Source organism: Schistocerca nitens, chromosome 1 (genome assembly GCF_023898315.1).
Source record: "Schistocerca nitens isolate TAMUIC-IGC-003100 chromosome 1, iqSchNite1.1, whole genome shotgun sequence".
Taxonomy (NCBI): Eukaryota; Metazoa; Arthropoda; class Insecta; order Orthoptera; family Acrididae; genus Schistocerca; species Schistocerca nitens.
Window position 1 is genome coordinate 671,953,265 of NC_064614.1, and position 24,128 is coordinate 671,977,392.

Here is a 24,128-nt window from a genome sequence, read left to right on the forward strand (position 1 = left end):
AGACATCCGGTGCCACACATCTCTGGGAGCCTATCAGTGACTTTTCAAATCTCTGCCACGCAGAGTGTCAACGATGTTGCGTCCCCCATAGGTGGTTCAACACTGCTGCTTTGGCTTATCAATTGCAGTTAGGCATTAGAGAAGGGCAGCGCTTATTTTTATTGATATTTTCTGTTTTTACTGTCGCAATCGCAGTAGACAACCTCGAGTGCCTCTGTCCCCTCCGTAACGCCTATTTCCAAAAGGAAGACGTCAAGGTCAATGGCAGTTTAATTAAGGTATTTGCGCTTGTTGTAAACACATTGAGGTGATAAGTCATGGGACAACGATTTGCACATATAGAGATGGCGGTAGTATCGCGTACACAAGGTATAAAAGGGCAGTGCGTTGGCCGGCCGGAGTGGCCGAGCGGTTCTAGGCGCTAGTCTGGAATCGCGCAACCGCTACAGTCGCAGGTTCGAATCCTGCCTCGGTAGTGGATGTGTGTGATGTCGTTAGGTTAGTTAGGTTTAAGTAGTTCTAAGTATAGGGGACTGATGACCTCAGATGTTGAATCCCATAGTGCTTAAAGCAATTTGAACCCCATTAGCAGCCAAACAACGTCGATGCTTCTGAACTGTTGATCTAACTACGACTGTCAGTGTCGCCGGTGTGATAGACCCACAGCAGGGAAAGAAAGACTATGTGAGTGAGTCAGCGAGAGGACCGCTACCTCACTGTGGACTTGTAAGAATATCTTGGATACGTTAAGGCGGGGATAAATAATTAACATCGCAAAAGCAGCTTCAAATGGCTCTAAGCGCACAAAATCCTGCACCGGCAACACCTTCGCTAGTATGGGTGGCTGTACAGGCAGCATGGCTCAGTACTTCTGCAAGGACTTCCAACGACCTGAGTCCTCGCCACGTCGATTTGCTGCACTACACCTGGCGAAGAGAGATCCGGGCTGATATCAGGAGGTATCGCATGACTTTTGTCAACTCAGTGCATATGATCGTATTTCGGTGGGACGGCTGTTGGCTAATAGGAATTGCTGTAAATCGTCTTCGAGAATTCAAACGTTTGATCTCTCTCTCTCTCTCTCTCTCTCTCTCTCTGTGTGTGTGTGTGTGTGTGTGTGTGTGTGTGTGTGTGTGTGTGTGTGTGTGTGTGTGTGTGTGTGTGTGTGTCATATTATGCATTTCATTCTTCAACGTGAATACCTAAATTATAGAATTATGAAGAATGAATTGTATGGAGATTCTGACCAGTTGTTTTATATTGTTTTTTACGACTTTTTATCCCTCCAGTAGCCTGTTTCTGAGCCACTGCTATCTGGCGGGGTAGATACTTCCAGGGACACGATATTTTTCTTTACCGAGTGCAACTAGTCGCTGGGAGTGCGGTGCTATTATATAAATCCGTGCAGGGTTACGAACAACTATTTTCACTGCAAGTTTCTGAACACCACAAAAACTCCTGCGGTGTCTGCGTGAGGAATGTAGATGTCAGTTTCCGATTGATTAGCTAGGATTATAGGTTACTCCGTCTCGTCCACATAGCTTTGGCCTTAGCCGAACCTTAAAAAAAATCTGACGGAATTTCGACCTTCGAACCATCTCGATGATGAAGGCAAACATGGCCACGAAATGTCTAGAGCTTACTGTTCAGTGGTTCTTTGTTGATAAATTAGCTATAAAGTACGCCGAACACACTATGCATGAGAGACAGAAGACAATGTTTCACGCGATTAATGTTAGCAGCATCATAGCGGCAGACCAGCTTTTTGAGGACGCAGGTCGTGGAAGCACCTGAGGTACCGTGGGGTGGTCGCCACCTGCTCCTGGCACGCAAGCTGCCGCTGTCCCCATTACTTTTTAAAACTGGGCAATTCCACCTCAGAGTGATTAAGCGTTCCTGTAAAAGTCCCCAATTAACCTCGTTCCAAACATCTCTCACCACCCTCGTGAGACTTGCTCGATTATTCACGTTAAACCAGTAACGTATGTACACGTCGTGCAATCGAAATATTTTGTGGCTTGTGGGGATTTGGACGCGTAGAGGATTCTGATCAGTGTAGGATGGTTTTGACTGCTTCTTCTTGTGAACAAAGGTCACATACTACAGCCTCAGAAGTTGTATTTTAGTTTCTGCTCTTCCATATCATTCCCTTTTTAACCATTGATCAGACTAACATGCTGAAAATCTACACTGTAATTTATATAGAATGCTGAATTGTATTGTGTTCCGATGACAAAAAGTGACATTTTAGAGGACACGAAATGACGAATCGCATCTCACATTCGGATCATCTGGGTGGTGTTCAGGTAAGAAGCCTGCACTTAAGAAGCAAACCCCGTTTATCTAATCTCTGTTCTTCCAAGCTGGTGTAAAATTCATTTCTCAGCGCTTATTTAGCAACTTGCTGGATCGTATCTAACCTAAAAGATAATTATGAGCAAACTGCGTGTATAATTTTCACAAACATCACAATCCAAACAGCGTCGCTGCACAAAATCTTTTAAGTGGTTCGAAAGTTGCAATAATGAATCATACTCAAAATACTCGACTTACTCTTCAGTTGTGACGCTGAACCAACACTCAACAACGCTTGCAGATGATACTATTAAAATTTGTAACTGGGACATTCTTTTACGTACTTTACCAGCTAAACAGTGAATGAAATTTGAATACCATTACATGCAGACATAATGGACAATTTAAAAGGTCAAATACATTTGTGCTCTGTAGGACAACATTTCACACTGAAGTGCCTGCACGTAACCATACATTGGCAGTAATCTCGCGAATGAATGGTTTGCGGATCTGTGTTTATTGAAACTTTTTATCTCTTACTCTCGTATATTTTAAGCCGAGTAGGTTACTGCTATTACTTATGATATAGGTTGTATACCACTGGACTGCGTAAGTCTGAGAGGTCCTTGTGTACATATTCCAGTAAGAGAGATGAACGACGCTGGAACGATGCACGTGATGGTTGCACCCATAGTTCTGCAGACAGCGCCAGATATAAAAGTTGAATGGCTCGCCCTTTATTTCTTCAGAGCGTTGTGTCGTGCCCCAGGCTGAACACGTGAATCGGCGGCGCCCAATTAAAAAGATTAATAGAGGTGGCGCGGGCAAGTTATTGCACAATGGTGCCGCCGGGCCGTGCTATCGGCAATGGCGCGACAATGGCGCCTAATGACGGGTCGCGGTGCATTGTGGGTAAGCGCCGCACATGCTGTCTGCTGGCGGGGCGGCTTTTGGGGCTGGCGGTCCGCGCCCTGGCCGCGGGCAGATGTTGGCCCGCGGCTGTGTCTGCTTGAAACGCTTGTTAGCGCCGGGTGCAGGTGCTATTGCGTGGCAGCACTAGTCATTCATTTCAAACTAAAAGCTTCGAAACTTGGCGAGCAAAAGCAGTCGATATTTCTCTAAAGAACAGATATTCACAGTTGCATATTCCGCACACTCCTGGTAACAAACTGGTGCACGTTAACCAGTGTTCACGTCAGTCTGTTTGCAAATTTTGTTGTAAAGTGCGTAGGGTTTCAACAGAAATCCGATGAACACGGTGACTAAATTTTCATAATAATAATAATTATTATTATTATTTTTCTAAGTATATCCTGCCGAGATGAGGAAGTGTCAAAACACTACGTAATACATAGTATCGAAACTTGTACGAAATATATCACTCGGGACTTTCTTCGTGCCTCCAACTGTGATACATCGTTTCATGCGGGACCTAGTGGAGTAAGAGAAACTGCAGACCTTGGCAGAAAATGAAGTTGATGTGTGGTGCTTCGTTACTCGCCTAGTTCATATAGCAAACTGTTTTCCTCTCATAAATCGCTTTTTGTGTACTTTCATTACAGATAACAAAAGTAGAAGCATGAAATTGTATCTATAATTTTGCGTAAATACGTTACAGAGCTTTTTTCTTTCTATCCTATCTCAGTTAATTTTGTAAAATTACAAATTTGATGCATTGCTAAAAATTTGGAAATTCCTAAGGGACTATACTGCTGAGGTCATAGGTCCCAAAGCTTAGGCACTACTTAATCTAACTTAAACTAACTTACGCTAAGGACAACACACACCCATGCCAGAGGGAGGACTCTATGCACTGCATTTTTGCTTCAACAATCCTTCATTGAACATAATGAGAATTAAAAGACACGAATGAACAGTGTTTTATCTACACACCCTGTTTTTTCACGTAGTCTCCATCCTGTTCTACGACCTTCCTCCAGCGCAAAACAAGGGCGTGGTGGCCCTGTCGGTACCAATCCTTGTCCTGGTGGCGGAATGAATCACCTCCTCATCGTGCTCATAATGTCTCTCACGAATGGTGTCCTTTAATGGCCCAAACAAGTGGAAGTCCGAGGGGCTAGGTCAGGTGTGGCAGCCGTGGATGGTCTCCACGACCGATGCAACTCTTTAGAGTTCCGTCGAACCGCCTTATGATATGCTCACGCTCCGTGCCCAGCGACTGACTGTGCTTTTCTCGACAGCAGATGCACCATAGACTTCCCACAAGCGTTTGTGAATAACCCCCACACTTTCTTTCTCTGCATGGCGGCACGTTGCTTGTAACGTAAATCACCTACAGACGCCATTTTGAAACTGTCCTGCAGCTGCGCTATCTGTCGGAAGCGACGGAAGCTTGGCGCACCCAATCAGGGGACTACAAATAATACATACGTAACGTTACGCATTCGTAGCGTTGTTTTCGGCTGAAAAAGAAAACTGCGTTGCATTACTTTCTGGGCAATCCTCGTACTTCGAAAGATGCCAGTATTTATTTTGTGTTTTGGAAGAGTTTAGTTGCAGCTATTCCCTCCTCTCTTCTCTTCCTCCAGTGTTCAAAAGAACAGCTAATTTTGTTAATTCAATATGTATGTATGTATTGATAAATTTGTAGTATAATGGAATTAATTAAAAGTTCAGGTCGAATTACAATGTTACGTGGAAAGTGATAGCTGAAGGCACTGCTGATTCTGTAGACGAGCCGGATGATGTACAGCGAAGTTCGTGTCATGTAGGGGTGAGAAGTTCAGCAATATTCGAATCTATTCTGACCAAAAATGTGTTTTCTAGCACTTAGCCATATTGCAGGAACTCTTGTCGTTGACAGCGATGAGGAACAGAGCCATGAGAGAAGCCGATAGATAAGTAGTAAGTGGAAAACATTTAAAGGAAAGAGACGAGGGAGAGATTTGCGCCGGCCGGGGTGGCCGAGCGGTTCTAGGCGCTACAGTCTGGAACCGCGCGACCGCTACGGTTGCAGGTTCGAATCCTGCCTCGGGCATGGATGTGTGTGATGTCCTTAGGTTAGTTAAGTTTAAGTAGTTGTAAGTTCTAGGGGACTGATGACCTCAGATGTTAAGTCCCATAGTGCTCAGAGCCATTTGAACCATTTTTTTGAGAGATTTGCAGGACAGAGATCTTACATCCAGAAGCGAGAGTGAATAGAAAGATAGTGTCAGCAGAAAGAAGTCAGGTAGCAGGTTATCAGCGAGCCTCTGCCATGGATCCGTAAAGACGTGCATGAGCCGACGGATAAAATATAAATTGCGGCGAATATAGAAACAAGAAGTTGCTGCTCGACCAAGTTAAATTGCGTTGTACGAAGTTGGCAGCTCTGTGTCCTGTTTTGCTGATGTAGAAACTTAACAGAGCCAATCCTGTACTCGCACTCTACATAATCTATTCCTGTCCATATTACGCTATTCTACGCAGAGGGAATACAAAAGTATTGGTAACAAGGGCACCTCGTGCATATTGCATCGCAAGTAGAGCAGAAAATAAGCCGGTCATGTACAGTCTTTTCAGATGCGCAGTAGTATATTTATGCAGTATCAAAGGTCATTTACGAAAAATTGTCATCCAAGTGGGCTACATTTTCTCGAATGCTCTCTGCCAGAATTTATTCATAAATTGGGCCAACAAGTGTTCACCACTTCTTTAGTTCCAACTTTCAATTCCTTGAAGCTTCTGGATGTTTTAAGTAAATACCATCAGAAGAAAAAGTTCCGAGCGTCAGAAGAAAAAGTTCCGAGCGGACAAATCTGACGGTATTAGTGACGACGGTACGTCACGACAGGACCAAGGTATCGGAAGTGGAAAAGCGATGCTGCGTGACCCACTGTTCCATTACTACTAAAATCGTGTGTAGTCCCGAAATGAATGACTTACTGTCAATGCAGTCTGCCTCACACCATTGACAGCGGTATACCGGCCGTTCTCTTTTCCCAACAACTGCGAAGATCCCTGCGCGTTAGCGAAATTAATTTTCGCGAGTCGCGTATGGAGATGGTCGGTGGGGGAGGAACGGACGGGTCGTGACTTGTCACAGTAGACGGGCGTGCGCTCACCTGTCGCGGCGCTTGTTAGGCGGCTGTTACCTACCGATGCATGCGCGTTGGGCGGCGATTTGTTTTAGCGCGCAGTGGCGCGTGCCGTGGGCTGTGTTGATGCGGTTGTTAAACTGTGATGCTTGGCTGGCTTCCAGTGATCCGGCCCCTACACTGGCGTCTCGCCGTACCCTCCACCCTGCCCCTTTCTCCTTCTTTGTTACGGGATCGGCGCCTGTATAGCCAGTCCCAATTAAAGCCGCTTCTGAGGCGTCGCTATTCAAATTTACATCTCTTGACACCAGCGACGCGTGCAGGGACATCGGTAAAAATGATGCGATCCTTCTGATGGCGATAGCTCGTGTGTCGGGACGCTTCCACGAGAACACAGGGAAAGTGTGAGATTTTGCGCGCAGCACTGGAATGCTTAATCACTTGGATTATCATAGAAACGTGGAAGAAAACGTCGTAGAGTCGGTGAAGCTGACACTCTCGTTAGTCATGGGTGGGGGGGATGTAACCAAGTGTCAAATTTCATTTGAAGCGTTTAATGGTATAAGGCACTTTCATAATTACTTGGTATGTGGCTTTTGCACAGTTTTATTCAGTTAGAGGCGTTTTTTTTTCGTATGGGTACTGTCCTGTACAAACGTCTGGGGGCACATCGTGCTTTGGATAGCAGTTTCCAATGTAGATTTGTTGAATAGCACACACTATATAGTGGGTGTTAAAAAGGCGTCATACCGGCCGGAGTGGCCGAGCGGTTCTAGGCGCTTCAGTCTGGAACCGCGCGACCGCTACGGTCGCAGGTTCGAATCCTGCCTCGGGCATGGATGTGTGTGATGTCCTTAGGTTAGATAGGTTTAAGTAGTTTTAAGTTGTAGGGGACTGATGACCTCAGATGTTAAGTCCCATAGTGCTCAGGGCCATTTGAACAATTTGAGCCAAAAAGGCGTCACGTATTCCTACTGGACGAAAAGTTCCTTTAATTACATATTCGGAAACAGATAGCTCTTGGAATATGAATCCTTTTACGGGTGACAAGTTACCTGAATCCTGCACCACTTATAAAAATTACGCAAGAGAAGCCATTGTAAATTACCCCAATATGCAAGCGCGAGAGGATGAAAATCCTCGAGTAATTATGGAGGCATCAGGATCGTTTCAGTATCAGTGTATTGGCATGAATTGTTAGGTGATAAACTCATGGAGCTATATGCTTTAACAATTGAGCATGTGCTGTGTGTCATCGACTTCTGCACCTTGAATTACAATTGAGCATGTGCTGTGTGTCATCGACTTCTGCACCTTGAATTACAATTGAGCATGTGCTGTGTGTCATCGACTTCTGCACCTTGAATTACCAAAGCTGTTGAAGAACGTCATCTTTGCAGAAAGACAATGACTGAGCTTTATGCACGGCGGAAGACCACCGCATTTCGTATGGATCGTGAGACAGTATCTCACAGCAGCGTTCCGTAAGCGATGGAGTTGTCGAGGAAGGCGAGTAGCATGGCCTCCCCGTTTATCGGACGTGATTCCGTTGGATTTCTGCCTATTGGGACATTTAAGAACATTGGCGTATGCCCAATACATGGACATTGTGCAAACGTTACAGGATCTTGTGAGAAAAGCATGTGGCACAATCCGAATGGCGAAAGGGTGTGTTTTCCCGGCAAAGCAGTGTAGCGGACGCGACGGCAGCTATGCAACACTTATCATCCGATTCTTCCGCATCTTATTTACCGTTCAGCTGCCGCTTAGTTGCGGTTCGTCAGACTGCTGGCGAACAAATGCGCATTTGCTCTCCCTGACGGATCGGTGAGTCGTCGGCTCTCCTTGGGTAATCTGCGACCTGAAAATAGCCCGTGCAGACTGCTGTCCTCTAGCAAACACAATTAAAGAAAGTCCTACAGTGCATCGGGACATCTTCACGCAGCGAGATAACAATTTCAAGCCGTGAGGTATTGAGTTCATTAAATACTGCCGCACTCTTCAAAATTGACGAATGTAAGTAATTAAAAATTACCTTCATTTTACATGTCTGCTGTCAAATGTCCACTGCGCACTCCTCTTTTGTGAAGTTTTTCGTAAATATCCAAATCTGTGGACATAATTCTTTCCTAGCAGTTGCCGTTTTAGCGTGATAAGAAGTAATAGTTTGCTCCTGTAGTACGACGCATGTGGCGTGGTAAATTTTGCAGTTTCTTTAGCAAATGCGGTAGCTCGAATCCCAGTTCATGACGCACGGTATGTTCTTCCTGTTACATTCGCTGTTGGTTCCTCGCCTTTCTATCTGCCGGGTACTAAACTTTATACATGCTTTACAAAAACTGATTTACAGTGATATGTTGTCGGTAAACCTTGGACGCTCCAAAGGATTTTTTTCCTTTGACTTGAGAGAGCCGTTGGGCGAGTGAGTGGTGCCCGGTGCTGTTGTGAAAACGCTTAAGTTTATCTGTAAATTTAAGTTGATGTTTTCGTGTTTCTAATAATGCCTTTTCTTTTACAGGTAAGAATAGCCCCGTCGAACAAAAAACAGTCTGGAGAGCAGTAGCACGTCATGACGTGAGTATTAACAGGGAATGGTGGCTCGTCTCTCTCTCCCTCCCTCCCTCCCTCCCTCCCTCCCTCCCTCCCCCCCCCCTCTATTGTGCTGTGGAATGAATTGCGCCATAGCAGATTGATTGCGCTTTGTGCAGAGACAGGAAAGAATTAGTGCGCATTCCTCGATTACCCGATTACCTTCAGACCTCTCTTCACAAGTGTTCACTCTTCGGAATACGTATGATACAGTATATCAGGATCATTTAATGATCTGTCACGGAGTTCCATCAGTAGCTTGGGTTTCCCGATGATTAGTGTGTGTTTCGCTTCTCTAACTTCGGAAGCGGCAGTCACCGAAATTCTTCGCACTGCCATTTGGGTTCGAGCAGAGCACGGTAAAGGCACGGCGGACGTTTATGAGCTCACGAAGCGACCGAATCTGCAGTTGATCTACACATCTTTCCCACACAATGGCCTCCTAGCAACTTGGATTGTGGGAGGCCGTTGCGTGGGAGAGATCCGTAGGCCAACTGCAGATTCCGTCGTTTTGTGAGCTCAGAAACTCCGTGGTGTCTTTATCGTGGCTCTGCTCGAACCCAAATGGCAGTGCGAAGAATTTCGGTGAGTTAGAAAAGCGAAATACACACAAATCATCGGGAAACCAAAGCAATATACATGTAATGCAGTAGTTAGTAGTCTGAAAACGAAACACAAACTCACAGACGTAATCGAGGTGATACCCTGAAGTTCACCAGTATATTAACGAGTCGTATTAACTGTTATACAGGTTTTAAACAGCAGAAGTGTTCACACCAGCGCACGGCGTTGCCTGCTGACAATGATGCTTGAGGATATATTCACCGTTTAGTTTCTATCTAAAAATATTGTTGCATTATGTACGCTGTCGTGCTGAAAGTACCTAGTCCTTAGCGCGCCACACGTCATAGAGTTCTCATTTAAACCTCGTAAAACATCGCGACAGCAATTTATTTACCGTCTCATCTGGAATGAGTACTTTCTTGCTAACAATCTTTTTATGATCAGAGAAGCAGATGAAAATTGTCTTAGTATTGGTCTCTTTGGTCAAGATGAAATCATTCTGTTCCATTGCGACGACTGCTGCGTAGATTTTGAATCTTTTGAAGCGCTTGTGGTTTGCCGATGACATCAAAGCGGACATGAACTTTGTCACGTTCCTCCACCCCTTGATATGTCCCATAACTTGATCCCCGAAACATTAGAATTTGAAAAGCTGTTCCATTTACTGTGATTAGTTGGGCTGTTTTATGTAAGCGATTTAAGTTTTGATGGGTTTTGATCGTTGGTACCTTTGCGTTGATAGAACGAACTCACATTGTCTTTAGGTCCACGCAGAATAGAGAGAAAAGAGGTAAAAATGATAAAGAAAAAAAGCGCCGCCAAATCGCCGTTTTCATCTTCCGCATACTGGACTTCTCCATGTGATGTGTGAAAGTTGTTTGAAGGACAGTGTACTATAATGTGTGTGTGTGTGTGTGTGTGTGTGTGTGTGTGTGTGTGTGTGTGTGTGTGTTGTATTACGACGAGAGGAAGAAGAGTGCGAAAGCATATGCCAGCATGTAGCCTACTCACACTAATCAAACCGCCGGAAATCACCAACCACGCAATCAGCGAGAATCTCCCCCCCCCCTCCCCCCCCCCCCCCATCGCCAAATACCGTCTGTGAAAATTTTGTTTCGCCATCAGGAATCGGACAATATTGGAAGAAAAGGGAATAATCTGATTTTTATTGTTTCGGTTTTGCAGAGGAGCTTGCCATTTTAGCTGAACGTATAGAAGGTGCAACATTACAGATAAGTCTTTGAAAAGAACTGAGTATTCTTTATTATAGATAAATTTAAGACTTAATGCCTCTAGAAGATACAGTTTCATCTGATTGACTTGTAAATTGATTATGGAAGAATTAAAAAGGCTAGAAAAGCAAAATATCTAGGTGAATAATACAGTCAGGTGCTCTGGACAAAGAAGTAAACTTAGCAGGGACAAGGAAAATGGAGGAGGCTTTTAAACAACAAAAGATCAGTATTACAAGAAATCTATTTCCATAAATGCAAAACTGAGGCACAATAAGACTGTCATTAAACCAGAATGCTTTTATGCTTCCGAATGCGTCTCGTTAAATGCAGCCAGACAGTTTGTGTGAAATAGGAAAGAAGCAAAGAAAAATAATCGGCAAAGTCTTGTGACCAAAATTAAGAATGGAAAATGGAAATTAAGAACTAATAAAGAAATTGTGAAAAAAAATGGAACCAGTATCAATGAGGAAGAGAAGAGTTGTCTATGGACACCGAAAACAGCTAGATAAAAAGATGACAAAAGAATTTTTTAAACTTCTTTGACAGAAACCCAAAACCTAAATGACTTGGCTCAAAGAAGTTCAAGGAGACGTGAGAGAAACAGAAATACAGGATGACAAGATAGCAGAAAGAGAAAAGTTCAGAGCAAAAATGAAAAGTTTCAAGGGACTCTAGGAGAAAAGAAAGTAAAATACAAGGGCAGTATGGACAGAAAAGAGAAATACAAAAGGAAGGAATGAAAAAGCACTAGAAAGGAAGAAAAAAATATAGGTTATTTCATGTGGTCCATGGTTATCTAAACCAATAAAGAGAGACAAGTTGATTGCGTTGCGGCGCGTGCTGTGCGCTGTCCCAATGCGAGCGAGCATTGATCTCGGCTGTCCCAGCACAGCTGCTTGCTGCTGATAATTTAATCAAGGCCCTACTATTCACTGGGATTAACCTGCTGTTCAAACATCGGCTCGCAAACTCGTTTACGCGTCACGGCTAACTTGTAAACGGGCTGAACTGTTCGCACTCGGTCTGGTGGCCCACAGCGCGCGCGCTCCATCATTCAGGGGAGCAGGAGGTTCTTAACAACTGAAGCAGAACTAATTTGCCCAAAGACATCGAACAATTGTAAAACAGTTAACGACGTTAAAAGTTCAAATATTGTGCTTCACGATCCAATTTTTTTTAAAACGAAGCATAAAAACTTAAATATTTTTGAGACAGTGATGAATGATAGTTAGAACGACTGCAGAATCGACGTAAGGTGCTGAAAAAATGTTCAATATTGAATAACTTCTGAAATTAAAAAATCCAACAGATAGAAAGACTTACAATTGTATTTAAAGGAATACCAAGTTAGTAGTGAGCTCCTAAACAATTTCAGAACAACAATATTTATGAAGCGTCTCTTTTAAGAGGATTAATTAATTTGCAAAACTACAGATGAGTGACAAATGTCTGATTCACGGGCAATGAGACCTTAATATTACGGGATTGAATCGGCACTAACGATCAAGGGGCTAGACAGAATCTAAGTACGTGAGGCACTGAGGAACAAGCAGCTAAAGGCTACAGAAGGAAAGGCAAACTCGACTTAGGGAGGTGACGAAGCGGCACGAGAGGTGACCGCAGAGGTAAGTGACGTTGTGAGGCCTCGCGCTGGCCGACAAACGGCAGGCTGGAGTCGCGCCTCGCCGAGCAGACGCACGCGGCGATACACAGCCACTCCAGCACCGGGTCATCCCCCACCCCCACCCCTTCCCCCGAGGTCCAGCAACCGAGGCGAGGTGGTCTGCCAGGTAGGGAACTGCGCAGCGAAGGAATCTCCTAAGCAAGCCAAGTCCAAATCAAACAGTAATACACGCACAGAGCTCTTCACCACAGTAAGCACAAGAGACACACCTAAGCCCCTTCAGATAAATCCAATTAAATAACAATCTTTTCGTAAAAAAAAGAAAACACAATCAACTTATTGCCCATTAGTCAGAACGGAGGATATCATCAAGGACCAGTTATAACATTTTGAAAGAAATAATCCGCATTGGCTGTAGCATACATTTTACTAAAAGTCACTGTCGGTTGCGCGCCATTAAAAGACGATCCTCAGCTGATAACTATTCTTTTTAATAGGGCATCGCCTTACAGCCACTCATCGTCATTCGCGTCATGTTGTAAACAAATAGCGCGCTAAAAGCGGTAGTCCTTATTTAAAACTAATGAGGTAGCAGAAACGCGCCACAAGCAGGAAGGTATTCTACAGCCAGTGCGGAATATTTCTTTCAAAATGTGGAAGTTTCTCCGCGGTTGCCCGCAGTTTAAAATAACATGTCCAGTTAAAACAGTTGTGCGCCAGCCTCTCTCAGGCCGAGGATACGGTGTCTTTGAGATCCTTCCCAACCGAATCAGTGCGTGCATCCTGGCTTGGGGGGGGGGGGGGAGGCAAACAGGGGCAATGTCATACTGCCAAGTTCTTTGTGAATTTCACTCGGTTTTGTAATCAGTGAACTAACATAACAACTCTCTCTCTCTCTCTCTCTCTCTCTCTCTCTCCCCCCTCTCCCTCCCCCACCCCTTCTCTCCGTGTGGTTTCATTTCGTTATGTCATCTCATACCCGTCTGAGTGCCGGGCGCTGTAGTCATCGTCGGCATTAGCTCGTAGAAAAATGTCAGCGTGCTCCGTCTGATCTTGGTGATAACTATCATCCTCTCCATATTTTAGACGTGAAGTTGACCTAATTCGGCGGAAAAAGGACTTTAAAAAAAAGCGTGCTATAGACAGTGCTGTATTGGTAAAATTACGAACCAAGATTACTGTTTCCTCGTGGTGCCACAGTCGCGGCCCCTCTGAAGCCATTTTTCTAGCCTTTGGGGCAGTGCTGCACCAAATCTCGAAGCGCGACTATCATTACCGTGCTGTGGCGTTTGTCGCCGGAAAGCACATTGCGTCCCGCACTGCTGCCGGCGTCAGTGCAGAGGCGCTTCCGCCCTCTTTCTTTTGTCTCTGGTTCGCCTGCCGCCTCCTATCTTCCGCGACGGTAATCCGCGGAGCGGCCGCATCGATTTTCGATCCTCGGTTACTCGTGCCCGAGCACAATTAGCGGTTAATGTTATTACCGCGCGGTGCCCGTAGCGGGATTCGCCACATTATCAACTTGGCCGAATTTTAATTGTGCACTTCCGTCCCATTACGGGAACGAGCTGGCCGCGCTCGTTATCATTTCAATTCCGCGGCCGTGTGCGCTGCCGGCCGCGGACGCCTTGCTGGGGCTGCGCGCTAGTCTGCACGGAATAGCAGGCTGCTAACTCACTGTTCTATCTTTGTACTTTTACGGGAGGCGGCCACGACGTTCGGATCACGGATGTATTTCAGACTTTGTCATACACTTTAGGACGACATGATGTGCAAGTAGTAAGGCATCTTATGTTGTACCGGTTCGTTGCTACCCTCAGCACGAGTTGGCGGCAGTTACGTTGTTAACGTTCAGGTTCCGTAATCGGTGGATCATTTTTTAAAAATTTATCTTTTTTTTATTTTATACCTGTTACCTCTGAAAGGCAATGTGATAAGACACGTGCATCGGCATTAACTTTTACTGTATTTCCTTCTTTTTCCTTTTTTTTTTCTTCCTAATTATTGTCATCACAACAAATATTATAACTATCGACAAGCAAACGACCAAATGCATAAAGTTTTCCTTGACATGTGTGCCTCTTTTTGATTTCCGACCGCCCCCCCCCCCCCCCCTCATACCTGCAGTTGTGTAAGGCACGGAGAATACCTCCTTTGCACCATGACGCGCCGAAATGCAGTCGTAGGTTTCAGGGACGTGGGAAAGGCTTGAAAAGCCCAAATCAGAAGACATCGATAAATAAATGTGTAAATAACTTTCTTCCGTAATGCAATGACTTAAAATATACTAGAACATGTAATCGTTAATGTGCGATTAATCGTCGGATGCACCTTCGACATTGCAAGTTGCAGGGTGGTATTTTTCATGAAAGACACGAAAAATGTAAATTAAAACGATATTCACAACATTGAATGAATGCGATCTTCAGAGTTTCTAAGGAGAAACAAAGATCGGCGACATTTTGAAAAAATTCTCATCCTTTGGATGCAAACCGTGCGTAACGCAACGTTTTCATAAATATTGGTGCCGATAATTGGCGATGCACGGTGGAATGTATTTTAATTGCATCTTCACGGCAATATATTTATCGTTCGTTGTCACTTAAATATGAAAAGCCTGAAGGCGTTTTATAAAGTTTATAACCTTCCTGTAGAAATAAAACTCGCATAATATTCATTGTAATAATAAAATTTAATAAACAGCGAAATAACATTGGAAATTCAGTAAAAGTACATGCAGATACACCTCTTTTTATCATATCCTTCAGATGTAGTATGTACAAAATATTATTACTGGCGTTGAAAAAATATAAATTAAAAAACCATGAGCGGGGCTCGATCTAGCGATCCACCGATTGCGGAGCTTCAGCGCTAACCACTTCACCAACGCCGGCTCGTGCTCATAGCTGCAACGTGCAGGTACATCATCGACGCGTAGAACTTCTCTTGTGATTTTCTCAAAACCGCCCAAGTATTACGCACTACTTCTTGCTCAGTATGTTGTCCTACAGCACTATCGAAAGTGTACAAAGTTTAAGGTAAGTCCGTAATCCGAATGTCGTGTCCTTCTCTTGTTAGACCTATCTCCTAAGCTCACGCCAGGAGAACAGGACTACTTCCGTTAAAAGTGGGCGGTTGATAATTTCACACAAAGAAGATCAAGTAACCGCTACGTTCAGGTTAATGAGAAGCTTTCCTCCTTTCTCGCTTTTCAGTTTCCCTACAGGGTCTATATTGTTACGCGGCTTTTGGCAATGTTAGTCACAACTGGCGGTCGATGCCCACCCTGGAACGTAATCTGTATGCGTCTAGAGCGTATCTCTTGTTCGAGCGTGAGAACGTTTTCTAAGTGTTCCCGTATCATTCATCGGAGGCAGGTGTTGGGTACCAGGTCAGTATTTACCTACATGGATTTGGGAACCGCCTAAAGACCACAACCATGCTTGTTCGCTCACCTGCTCTCATCGTTAATCCAAGAGGTTGTTCCGATCCAAGACAGGTTTATCTCCCCTAAACCTGGATGGGGCGTATTAACGCGCTCGGCTATCCGGGGGGTTCCCAAGTGTTCACACTTGGCTCCAATGGTACCAGGCATCCCTGCAGAGGGCCGACGGCCTTGCCCCAGCGGTTACACCGGTTCCCGTTAGATCACCTAAGTTAAGCGCTGTCGGGCTTGGCTAGCAGTTGGATGGCTACCGCCCAGGTCTGCCAGTGCTGTTGGCAAGCGGAGTGCACTCAGCCCTTCTGAGGCCAATTGAGGGGTTACTTGACTGACAAGTAGCGACACCGGTCACGAAAACTGACAACGGTTTGCTGACCACATACTCCTGTGTATCCGCCTTCTGTGACGCCTTAGGTCTGTACCGTTGGGCGTTCAGTGCTTCTTCGGGCGGTGTGTGTATGTGTGTTTGTCTTCTCTCTGCCAAGCCTGCATTTAAGAAAGAGGTGGTTGTGCATGGTGGATACTTCTTGCTACCCACAGAAATATCCATACCAACTACTGAGTTGTTTGCCGTCTTAACCAGCTCCTCAAAAAAATGGTTCAAATGGCTCTGAGCACTATGGGACTCAACATCTTAGGTCATAAGTCCCCTAGAACTACTTAAACCTAACTAACCTAACGACATCACACACACCCATGCCCGAGGCAGGATTCGAACCTGCGACCGTAGCAGTCCCGCGGTTCCGGACTGCAGCGCCAGAACCGCACGGCCACCGCGGCCGGCAAACCAGCTCCTCGCCATGAATCGGAAGGTGTCCGTAAATTCGTTTGATTCCAGTGGCTACATCAGCATAAGGGGCAATCAGCACTCAAGGAGGAGGACAGTGTCACCATTAATATGTTAAACAAAATGAAACACCTGTTGTAAGTTCGTACCCTCGCTGGATTGCGACAACAGTTGAGCTGAATGTGCAAAATATATTAAAGGGCGGGACGACTATACGACGAACTAAGTATTGTACATTACTTGGCAGTTCGATTATTTCAAAGCTCTTTGAACAATCGAGCCTATAAATTTATTTGAAATTAAACATTTTGCTCGTTACTTTCAAATGTTGAATAACTAAAGACCGTGCATCCATTTCCATCGGTACATACACTGATATGAATTGGGGGACATCCCATCATTAACCTGTCTTAATGCCCGCGGCACTTGGTGTGATGAGGGAGGCTGTACTCGTTTGTTACTGGAAGAATATCATCTGCCTCAAAGCAAGTTACTATTTTTCATTGTATTTCCCAAAACATAAATATATTCTTTCTTATCGCTGATGGTCAGCCATCATTCCGCTACATGTACCGCACCTTTAATATTTTACTGTCACCGCTATACATCTAGGTAGGCTATCGAAGTACCACCTAACTAAGGACGTGGCTACCGACTTGGCCTTATATGTAAATTCCACAATGCCTTTTTAATATTACCATTTATTGCGCCAAAATGCCAGCAAGTGGTCACAAGTAGATGGAAACCTTTTCGTCGCTGGAATCGGGCTAGCGAATAGAGCAGATGTGGTGGCTTCAATTTTCCAAACTGCAGATAGTAGGCCAGTGCATGAAGCACTCAGTCTCAAATGTAGACTCTCAGGAGAGAAAAGAACACAGTGGAACACAAACTGCCGGAATGGCCGTCTAAGAATAACAATGAAGTGTAAGTTGTGAAACGTGTTCTAAAATGTAATGTTTAATAAAAAAAAAAACAGTCCATATAGTTAGCCTGGGTCAGCAGAGATGCATGTAACAAAAGCTTTAGTAGATTATAACAAATAACATTACTGTGATCCTTCGGCTTGACGCATGCGACAGCCTTCCCATTCATGTCTTATACACTTACCACATAAGTCTATAAATAGTACGTTTCCTACTACCAGGTTGTGTTCGAACTTCCTGTGCGAATCATAACCGACATGATGTAAATACCCAGCCGATATGGTGACGAACCCCTGAGAGGCGCTGCAGGCGACCTGCCCTTAGGAAAGGCACTTCACGTCGGTCGTCTGCTTCTATAGGCCCTTAACAACAGATTTCGCCGCCCTTGTCCTAACGGATACATTCGTCGTACGTCCCTCATAGATTTCTGCGAGAATTTCACGCATTGTTGCTTGTTTGTTAGCACTGACAACCCTACTCAAACGCAGCTGTTCTCGGTCGTTAAGACCATCGGCCACTGCGTTGTCGGCGGTGATAGGTAATGCCTGAAATGTGGTATTCTCGACACACTCTTGATACTGTGAATTTCGGAATATTGAACCCCTAACGATTTCCGAAATAGAATGTCCTATGGATCTGGCTCTCCGCGTTTGAAGTCTGTTATTTCTCGTCGTTCGGCCAGAATCACGCCGGAAACCTTTGAACATGAATCATCTGAGTGAAAAGGACAGTTCCGTCTATGCACTGCCCTTTTGCACCATGTGTACGCGATACTACCGCCATCTGCATTAGTGTGTATCGCGATTCCATGCCTTTGTCACCGCAGTGTAATTTCGGACCGCAGTAAATCCTTCATAAACAAATGTAAGTATCAAGTGAAATACACAAATGTCTTTTGTTACCAAAAAGACCTTTGGCCAACAAGATTTGGGACGAAAACCTTTTGTTCCTCGTTTACAACAGTGGTGCATGAGTAATCCGCCATTGCGCTCCCCGTAATCGTTGCAGTTGGAATCGCGCGTTTGTGCGCAGCGTTGCTCGTTACCGCAAAGCAAATTGTCGTATTGTGGAAGTCGTCCCCGAAAGCTGCGCGAGGCAAAGTATGCCGTAGGATTGTGTTTGACTTGGGATCGGCGCTGTTTGCAGTGTGCCGGGGGGCAGCCATCGGCGTGATGTACTGCCCTTTAACGCCCGGTCCATAGCCGGCTGGTGCGCTGCGGTATTACGGCTGCGCGCAATGGATTTAAATAACAAAGCGCCAGATGAGAGGGCACGGTAAACACCAGCGGCATTTCGTCGCTGGAATGCTCGCCCGCCGCGGGCCACGGTCGCTAGGAATCCCAATTACCGGATATCCTGGATGCCGGCCGGTTCAGCTTGATCTACGTTAATACGCATTCTTCTTCGCAAACAATTCCCAGAAAACTTCGTAGGACTTGCGCGTTGAGGAGAAAAGTTGTACTTTGCGGGACATGCGCTAAGCAGGAGCAAACAAGTGGGGAAACGGGAGTGGCCCGTTAACGTTACACAAGCTTTAGAATTGGATTCTATGGGGGGGGGGGGGGGGGACTCTTGTCACAGCACTCGGATTTCCCCAAAAACGTAATACTAAATGAGTCATGTAGCAGCGACCACTAACCGTGTTTGCTGAATTTTTATGTAAGGTTATCCTTCTAGGTTGTACCAAAGTAGCGAACACGAAATCCTTTCGAAATTATAGTTTTTTTAACGTTGTATTGGAACACTATTCGCTCTAAAGAGTACTGTGATCTGTTGGTAAAGAGAATTATGAAACTCAGTGCAATAAGAATATATGTTCGATGAATTTCTTTATACACTGAGGGAAAAAAAAGTCAGCGCCAAACATAATTAATGTAGAGTAACGAAATTTCGGAAATGTTTGTTTAGGTAACATATTTGAGTGATTAACATTTCGCCGGCCGCTAGTGGCCGAGCGGTTCTGGCGCTACAGTCTGGAACCGCGCGACCGCTACGGTCGCAGGTTCGAATCCTGCCTCGGGCATGGATGTGTGTGTTGTCCTTAGGTTAGTTAGGTTTAAGTAGTTCTAAGTTCTAGGGGACTTACGACCTCAGCAGTTGAGTCCCATAGTGCTCAGAGCCATTTGAACCATTTTTTGATTAACATTTCAAGATCGTAGCTTAACGTAAGCGTGAGAAAAGGCATTGCATATGTAAAATACTGGTGCATTTAACAACCGGCGTAATCATCAGAATGTTGAAAGTAAGCACGCAAACGGGCATGCATTGCGTTGTATAGGTGCCGGATGTCAGTTCGTGGGGCTGCCTCCATGTATGTTGCACATGTTTGAGGATGACGCTGGACTTGTCGTCCGACAGTGTCCCGTATTTGCTCGATTGGAGACCTGATCGAGCAGGCCAAAGAGACATGTCGACACACTGTGCAGTATGTTGGGTTACATCAGCGGTATGTGAGCGAGCGTCAACCAGTTGGCAAACAGCCCCTGGAATGTTGTTCATGAATGGCAGCGCAAAAGGTCCATCACCAGATTAACTTACAAATCTGCAGTCAAGGTGCGAGGGATAACCACGACAGTCCACACACGCGCCAGGCCATCCATATTTAGGTTTTCAGTGATTTCCCTAAATAGCGCCCGGAAAATGCCGGGACGGTTCCTTTGAAACGACACGGCCGACTTCATTCCCCTTCGTTGCACAATCCAAGCTCGTGCTCCGTCTCTAATGACCTCGATTTCGACGGGACGCTTCCTTCCTTCGAAATCGTACCCCAGATCATAAATCCATGTGTAGGTCTGGTGTGTCTAGGGCGCACGCAGGTTGGTTGCAGGCCCTTAACTGGCCCCCTTGTAACCAACACATGGCCATTACTGACACCGAGGCACACCCAGCTTTCATCAGAAGACACAACAGACCTCCACCCCGCCCTCCAATTGACTATCGCTTGACAACACTAAAGTCACAAATGGGGGTGGTTTGGGATCAGTGGAATGCACGCAGCAGGGCGTGTGGCTCGGAGCTGAGCTTTAAGTAACCGATACGTTGTGTCACTGTGTTGGCACCTGCTGTTAAAATAGCTGCTGCAGATGCAGTACGATGCGCCAGAGCCATACACCGAACACAATGGTCTCATGTCGGTAGTGCCACGTGGGTGTCTGGAGCCCAGTCTTCTTGCGATCGTACCGTCACATGTCCATCGCTGCCAGCAGTATCTCGGAAGGAACATCTAGCTTCTCGTAGCACTGTTACACGACCTCGTTCAAACTCAGTGAGTTGTTGCTAATTGCGTCTTTGTCGCCGTTAAGTCGTTCTTCACTAACATCAGCTCACCACTTCATATCTCAAAGGCAACTGACGTTCACGGCCGTTACAGCGTGTATTTAAAGCAAACCTGATTTGCAACCTCATTGTGGCTCTACTAACGCCTCTCTTACGCGACTAGCGCGAAATTTAAATACACAAAAAAAAAAAAAAAAATGGTTCAAATGGCTCTGAGCACTATGGGACTTAACTTCTCAGGTCATCAGTCCCCTAGAACTTAGAACTACTTAAACCTAACTAACCTAAGGACATCACACACATCCATGCCCGAGGCAGGATTCGAACCTGCGACCGCAGCGGTCGCGCGGTTCCAGACTGTAGCGCCTCGAACCGCTCGGCCACTTCGGCCGGCCTTGAATACACTATTACATCGTCTGGCAGATGTAGAAACACGCCTGCCAACTTTCGTTTGTCGCACAACTGCTTCTTGGTGTTGCGATTTCCTTTTTCCGTCATTGTATATTGAAATCGGTGCGTCACAGTACCACAGCAAACCGGTGGAAGAGCCAAAACGAATGACTCAGCTCATCGTCACTGTATCAGCGTACTGCGTTATTTCCTTTGGCACATTTAGCGGCGTGCTGTGAAACTTTCCCTTAGAAAAATTAATGAATTACTGTGCTGATAAACCCCTTACGTTATTTGCTTTTCAAACAGCTGAGCAGAACTGAACGTATTCAGACATTTCGCTCTTTACCTATTCTGATCAACACTAAACTGACACACAATATTTTTAGCGCAACGCAATCTGACTTTCAAAAATCCCTACAAAAGAATGGCCCTGACTAACAATAACCTATACCTTTCATGAATCACTTACCTCACAAAAATCTTCGTTACTCGAACTACTGCAATACAGCGAGAGCCACTACTGCTAGCTAAATAAAAGATTCTAACTACTGAAGGCACTAACGACTGATACGCATAGTTAGCAAATGAAAGATTTTGATAAAGAACAATGTATTTACCTTAATAATGTTCAAAAGTCATTATATATATATATATATATATATATATATATATATATATATCAGTTCATGACATCCAGTCTTACAAATTTACTGTCTCTGATGGACACACGTCCAGATCATCCGCTCTCAAAACTCCGCCATCTCTCCCCCCACATCCACCACTGCTGGCGGCTCACCTCCAACTGCGCAACGCTACGCGCTGTTAACAGCCAACAGCCAACTGCCTAATACTACAATAGCGAACAACAATGCAAACCAGCCACGGACTGCACACAGCACAGCCAGTGATTTTCATAGAGAGCGCTACGTGGCGTTACCAATATAAAAACCTAAACAGCCTACTTACAGCTGCAGCACTATGGCGAGGGGTTTTCAGTATACTGTATACAATATTGCGCAGGTTTTTCAGTTACACAAACAAAATTGTAATTGCGTGACTTTAAGTTTTCGAAATGGTAGTTAAAACTTGATGACTTACCCTGGTAGCTCTGCTGTCGTGTAGGAACCACAGCGTCGCTCTGTTGCATTGTTGTGGCTGCGCCGCGGCGGATGGGCAATGCAAAGTGCGTCATCGCCGTTCACTGTGGCTGCACTTGACACGCCGGCGTCGGCGCTTGCTGCGGCCGCGGTTCGTGACCCGAATCTTTCATGCTCCGTTTCAAAGGCCAGTCCGCCAATGAATATTTGATGGTGGCCAGCGCCGGCGGAAGAGTCCCAGCGGGGAGGCCGGGCCGTAACGTCGGCGCCTTGCCGCGCCAACGGCCGCTCTTCTTTGCCTCATCAATAATTTCACTTCGTGTCAACATCAGCGTCCAAGATTTGTCGCGCCCAGCGTGTGTGGCACGTTGCTCGATTTATTTGGGGAAAGATGACACCTTATTTCCATAACATGAATCTCCGGCGCACTAATTTCCGTTGTCAAAGTAAACCACTATTACATCCCCAATCTTTATCAGAACAAATTTGTAAGGATATTTATTTTACTATTCCAGGACAAGAAACTATTACAGTAATAGTAGATCATTAACAATGTACAGAGCTTAATTAACTACAAAGAATCAATCCCAGAGAAACTAGAGTAAAAAGCAGGCGTAAAGTAGGAGGAGCGTTCAATAAATAACAATTTTTTTTTTTCTCGGCCAATTTCGATTGAAAAAATGCGGAGTGCGTTGTGGGATATCGTGGAATATTCCCACTTCAGACGGTGTAGTTTCATGAAGGCCCGCTATCTGCCGACGCTATATGTTGTCTTCTAAATGGCGTCTGTATGGAAGTACGTTCCAAGCAGAGAAAAAAAGCATTCCGTCTTCAGGCCACAATGGCCCATCGGGACCATCCGACAACCGTGTCATCCTCAGTTGAGGATGCGGGTAGGAGGGGCATGTGGTCAGCACACCGCTCTCCCGGTCGTTATGATGGTTTTCTTTGACCGGAGCCACTGCTATTCGGTCGATTAGCTCCTCATTTGGCATCACGAGGCTGAGTGCGCCCCGAAAAATGGCAACAGCGCATGGCGGCTGGATGGTCACCCATCCAAGTGCCGGCCACGCCCGACAGCGCTTAACTTCGGTGATCTCATGGGAACCGGTGTATCCACTGCGGCAAGGCAGTTGCCTTCCAAGCAGAGAGCTACTGTTAAATTTCTTTTGGCAGAAAACCCGAGCATCGCAGGTATTTATAGGCGCTTACAGAATCTCTACGGATACCTGGCAATGAACAGAAGTACAGTGAGTGGTTGGGGATCGCAGCAAGGTTGCGCAAACCTGTCCGATCCCCGCGTGCCGGTCGGCCGCACACAGCTGTGACTAATGCAGTGTTGGAACTTGTTGATTCTCTCATTCGCGGTGGTTGACGGATCAAAATGAAACACCTCGCTGTACAACTGGACGTTTGTGTTAGATGTGTACCCGCTGAGTTTCTCGCCTCCTGACAAAAGTCCATGAAGAGCAACGAAGGACCACCTGTGCGGAACTGCTTGTTGTGACAATGTTTTGTCCAACATCGTGACAAACGATGAAATAAGAGTACATCACTTCGAACCCGAAACAAAACGCAATCCATATAGAGGCACTATACCACCTCTCCTCCGAAGCAAAAGTTCAAAGCCTCGCCCTCAGCCTGTGAAGTCATGGAAACGGTCTTGCGGGACTTTGAAGGGGTTATTCTGTTTATAGCATCCCTCATGATGCAACGATCAACTCCGAAGTGAATGTACTACCCTCAGGAATTTGAAGAAACAGACTTCAGTCTGTTTGTCGCCATAGGAATGCGAACTAACTTCTTCACGAAAATGCAAGTGTGCTCATCCGAGAGTGGTTCACAAAATTTCATTGGACCGACCTCCCT

At 45.4% G+C, this 24,128-nt stretch overlaps 1 protein-coding gene and 1 pseudogene across 1 annotated transcript in view; one reads left to right on the forward strand and one right to left on the reverse strand.

The window, feature by feature from the left end:
* The window catches only part of LOC126259220 (DE-cadherin), a 623,473-nt gene that overhangs the window by 431,937 nt on the left and 167,408 nt on the right, over positions 1-24,128 (forward strand). The gene's annotated exons all lie outside the window — the stretch shown is intronic.
* Positions 23,281-23,397, reverse strand: LOC126209052 (5S ribosomal RNA; annotated as a pseudogene).